The sequence below is a fragment of the Vombatus ursinus genome, unplaced genomic scaffold (assembly GCF_900497805.2).
Source record: "Vombatus ursinus unplaced genomic scaffold, bare-nosed wombat genome assembly UNPS02006874.1, whole genome shotgun sequence".
NCBI classification, from domain to species: domain Eukaryota; kingdom Metazoa; phylum Chordata; class Mammalia; order Diprotodontia; family Vombatidae; genus Vombatus; species Vombatus ursinus.
In genome coordinates, this window is record NW_020946652.1 from 11642160 (window position 1) to 11647545 (window position 5386).

The 5386-nt window shown below is 44.5% G+C and overlaps 1 long non-coding RNA gene across 1 annotated transcript in view; it reads left to right on the forward strand.

Annotated features, from left to right (window-relative positions):
- The first annotated feature begins 3215 nt into the window (after positions 1–3215).
- Positions 3216–5386, forward strand: part of LOC114033342 — a 2855-nt gene continuing 684 nt past the window's right edge. Inside the window, exon 1 of the long non-coding RNA XR_003567968.1 lies at positions 3216–3340. This is a non-coding gene — a long non-coding RNA (uncharacterized LOC114033342). The remainder of the gene's footprint in view (positions 3341–5386) is intronic.

Genomic DNA, 5386 nt, shown 5'->3' on the forward strand with positions numbered 1-5386 from the left:
ATTTGTGTAGATAAATAGGCAGGCCCGTTGTCAGTTTTAATGACGTGTGGGATCCCCACAGAGGCGAAGCAATGGTACAGATGCTTAAAAACTGATGGGGTGTTCTCCCTACTGGATACAGTGGCCATCATAAATTTGGAAAAAGTATCAATGCAGACATGGATAGCAACACGGCCAAGGTGAGTAACATCCATTTGCCACAAGTCATTGGGAAAAAGACCTCGTGGGTTAATCCCCTTTCTGGATGGAGGGGGGAGAAAAGGAACATAGCACACACATCGCCTCACAATTTGTCGAGCCTGTTCACGAGTTAAACCATACAGGCGTCTCAGGGAGCTCACTGGTAGGTGTAAAAAATCATGGGCTTGTTCAGGAGGGGTGAGGACTGGCAGTAGGGAGCACTGTAAAGCACGATCCGCTACATCGTTGCCCTCAAAAATGCCTCCTGAGGTGGACTGATGAGAATAAACATGGAGCAAGCATGGAGGATGGCAAAGAGCTCATTTTTCTGGGTAGAGTCATAGGGGGTTTCTAATACTGTTATTTCCTTGGAGGCCTCATGATAAATAGAGGCCTTTCGGTTTTTTGTAGCATCAGTGAAAACATTTGGGCCTTGAACAGGTTCTCCCATAACCTTTCATTGGGGGGGTACTAAGGTTATTTGCTCTAGCATAGGAAGGAGCAGGCAGGAGGAATGGGGACTCACTTCGGCCCATTGGGAACAATGTGCCCAAGACCAATAGGTTTGCATAATGGCTTCTCGCTGTCCAGGTTCAAAAGGTAAGTAAAGTAAAGGTCGCTGCCCAGACAAGTGGACAGCCCTTTGTATGGCAGCTAAGGCTAGTTCCCCTAACGTCTCATAATAATTTGGCAGCTCCTTGTGAGCCTTCTTTGCATATACAAATTCTAACAATTTGGGACCTTGGTGTATAACACAAAAAGGGCTCTGTTGATTGACCAAGGAGACCTCTATTGTACCTTTGGGGTCCCATCTGGCGGTCTGGGTCTGGGCAGCAAGTGAGAGTATTTGGGACACTGCTGCCTTAGCAGCAGGAGTCCATGCCCGAGGGGATGGTAAAGCAAATCTCTTTCTATCTTCTGGGGATAATGGGATAGAGAAAAAACAATCTTGGATGTCTATGACTGTCACAGGCCATTTAGGGGAGGGGAGGCCAGACTGTAGGGTTCCCGTGGGCTCTAGGGTGGTGTTAACCGCCCTGAGGTCTATTAACATTCAAAATTTCCCTGATTTCTTTTTTATTACAAACACTGGGCTGTTCCAGGTGCTGGATGTGGGCTCAATGTGCCCCACCCGTGACTGGTGCTGCACTATATCACGTAAAGCCTGGGCTTTCCCTGCAGGGAGGGGCCATAATAGTTGTGAGGTGACAGAATGATCAGCTCCTGTGTCTAATAATCCCTTGAAGGATCGCCCCTTAATTTGGATAGTTGCCCATGGCTTACTGTGTTCTATATGTTGTACCCAATTAATATCATTATTGTGGCCATCCAACAGGGGGAGGGCTTGAGCCACTACCGCCCCTTTGTCTATGTAAGCTGCCGAGTCATGTGGGTTAGTTACTATAATCTGTTGCTGGGGTTGGTGAGCAATAACCGTGGTGTGGACAATAACGGGGGTATATAGTGAAAGGCCCACCACGAGGGCTGCTTGGAGGGCAGAATTAAGCCCCGTCACTGGCACTATGGTTGTATCTCCAGGGTCTATTTGGAAATTTCCTTTGCAGTAAAGGGGAAGTCCGAACCACAGGGTAGAAGTCAGAGATATTCCTGATGCAGCCCCAAGGGCGCATTCTGAGGGGGTTGGGCTTCCATCTGGTAAGCTTGTTGAGGGGCCCTTAGCTTGATTTTACCATCCCCTCCAGCTGTTGTCCTCCCATATCTCTCCTCTCCTTTTCATCTCAACATGGCAAAGGTATTGCCACTTCTCCTCTCACTCTCTTCTAAACCCTCCAGTGTCTGGCTTCCAACCTCCCCATTCAACAGAAACTCTTCTCTCCAGAGTCCCCAGGCAACTGGCCTTTCCTCGGTCCTCGTTGTTCTTGACCTCTCAGCAGCTTTTGACACTGGATCACTCTCTCTTCCTGGAAATTCTTTTCTCTCTTCTCTGGATTTTAGGGCAACTGTTCTTTCTTCCCAGTATCCTGTGCCAGATCTTCATCCATAGCATTAACTGTAAGTATCCCTCCAGCCTCTGTCCAGGGCCCTCTTCTCATTTCTGTCCTCTGTCCCATTTGGTCACCTCCTTAGCTGCCATGCCTTCAATGACCATCTCTCTCCAGGTGACTTTCAGATCTCAGATATGTATATTACTCTCTTAGCCATGGTGGAACCATATCTGTGGATGCCTGTTGACCCGTTGTCGATGGGAGGATGGCTTTGGGTTATATACATTTGGGTCAACTCTCTGCCTAGAGAGATATCAAAACTTTATACAAGTTATGTTTCTATGGCTTAAAAATGCTGATTGATGGATATAAAATAACTCAAGATGTGGATTGCTAGGCTCCCTGAATCTCTACCTTTTTCATTAATTACTCAAAATGGTATATCTGTTTGTTATTAAGAATTTTATCTTTTTTATTTTTCATGAGGTATCCCTTTGGCCATTGGATTAGTATAGAACATTGAATCTGTAGATGAATTCAGGTAACATCATCCTTTTTGATGAAGATCTTGCTAATCATTTTGACCTTCCTTTATTTCTGTAAACATTGCTTTGTGATTGTTCATAATTAGTACTTTTATATAAACCCTGAATGAGAAATGGGGATCCACGGCCACGGTAGCTTGGTACCATGGAGTCCAGATAGCACAACCTGTTCTTGTGGGAGCCAGGCCAGCCCTTTGTGATCACCATTGCCATTTCTAGACATTGACTAACTATTCCCTTAATGATACATTTTAAAGATTTTTTTCCAGAAAATGGAGTCACGGTCTTTGGCCTATTGTTTACAGCCAGTGTTCCCATTTTTTTCTTGAAAATCCTGAAGTCTGCCATTCTCCATCTCTGCTGTACAACTCCGGCCTTTCTGATCTCTCAGACATCTTTGGCACAGTATTACATGTGCCACGTCTGGGGGATTTTTTTTGTTCTTTTTAGTACCAAGGCCTGGTGACACAGACTCCTCAGATGTTCTTTTTCTCTCTCCTTCGTCTTGGCTATATCAGCTTCTTATCTCTGAGTCCTTCTCCTTCTTCCAGAGACAGTCAAACTCACTATTGCAGGTTTGGGTGAGCATAAACCACTGGATGAATCACTCCCTGTTTGACAAGAGCTGCAGGGAAAACTACAGAGCAGTTTCCCTGGGAGTGGGCACAGGTGAGCATTTTACACCAAATACCCCAGTGAGTGCCAGTGAAGACTCTACTTAAATGTTAAAGGTCCTATCAGGAGGAGAATGGAAGGAGATGCTCCCTGGGCCGAGAAGAATTCACAGCCCAGCAAGGAATGGAGGTGATCCGAAAGGATAAAATGGACAATTTCAGTTCCGTAAAATTCAAAAACTTTTTCGGAAAAACGAAATAACCAGAGTAAGACAAGAAACCCTTACTGGGGGAAACTCTCCATCTCAGATCTAAAATGTGTGGGAATTTGACCCCAGTAGAGAAGACTAGAAACCATTCTCCAGTAGATGGGTGGTCTCATGGTGCAAACACCAGCGCAATTAGGGTTAGCAACAGTTCCCTGAAGTTAGACGGACAGAGGTGACTCTAAAACAGAAAAGAGACTGTTTCAGTGACGGCAGGAAGTTTTCAGATTTTTTCACACACTGAGATTAGGACAAGCAGGTGCAAAAGCTTCATTTTAATCTAAACATGAGGACAGTGGACTCAGCCATGTCACCAAGAGGCATTTTTCAGTGATAAATGATCACAGGACATGAACAAACACTTTTTTTTCCCCCCAAACACTTCTTGAAAAAGGAAATGAAAACTACCAATGACACGAAATACATTCCATATTATGGGTACTAAATAATAATGATAATGATGATGATGATAAGTAGCATTTATATATATATGCTTTACAGATATCTCATTTTACCCTTGCAACAACCACAGGAAGTAGGTGTTATTATCCCTATTTTACAGATGAGAAAACTTTTGCAGACTGAGGTTAAGTGATATGCCCAGGACCACCCAGCTAGGAAGTATCTGAGTCTGGGTTTGAACTCAGGTCTTCCTAACTCCAGACCAATGCTGGGTTCACAATGGTGACCTTTAGCTGCCAGATTAAAAGAAACAGTGATATAAATACCTCAGAGGTGGCTACTGATCATCCTCTCTTCTCAGAGAGGACCATTAACATCAAGAGGGTGATGCCTTGCAAGTAAATTGGATATAAATGAGGCTGAGCTGTGCAGAACCATCAGCCTCACTCCTCTGGAGTCATCAGAGTACAGGGGCAAGACATAAGTTAAGACAACTGGCAATGGCCAGGATGCAGTGGGAGACCTTGACCTTTTTAAGCTAAGGTCTTTCCCAGGACTCATTGTCTGAGGCAGCATCCATTTGGTGATTAAAGGCTAGGTTAGAATTGAGACGAAAGATGGCCTAGTTTGTCTTCCCAAAACAATCTGGGAGGGAAGGACCCTCAGAGGTGGTACCTCACACTCATTAGGTTGGCATGATGACGGGATCATATCCAAAATCCTCTTTTTTAGTTGGTAAAGCTCTTCCCAACCTACTCCCTAAACACGCCTTTTCAGTCTTCTTACTCCTTTCTACTTCACCTTCCCCTATACACACACACTCAGATCCAGTGACAGTGGTCTCTTTACTGTTCCACAAACAAGATCCTCCACCTATTGGCTTCTGGCATTTTCTTTGGCTGTCTCCCACGTTTGGAGTCCTTTCCCTCTTCTCCACATCCTGGCTTCCTTCAAGTTCCACCTAAGATCTTACCTCCTACAGGAAACATTTTCCCAACCCCTCTTAATTCTAATGTCTTCCCTCTCTTAACAATATCTTGTTCATCCTGTATGTGCCTTGTTTCTTGGGGCCCCCATTATTAAATTGTGGGCTTCTTGAGGGCAGAAACTATCTTTTGCCTTTCTTGCATCCCCTGTGCTTACCACAATGCCTGACATATAATAAATGCTTTACAATGCATGTTGACTCACCCAAATCTTCATTTTGCATCTTGCCATTTAGAACCAAGTTAAATTTTAATCCTTGTCTCATAAGACATGTAGGTACCTAGGCACTTTGTGCCTTTCTGTGTCACATACAGAGTCCCCTAGTGCACAGACACACAGAAAAGAAAATGAGTTACTCAGACTCATTGTTCTTGTTTCCATTTTCCTAAACATGTCCCCTCCATTGTGTGGAAGCAGCTTGGTGTGGCCAAAAGACCAGAGAGATG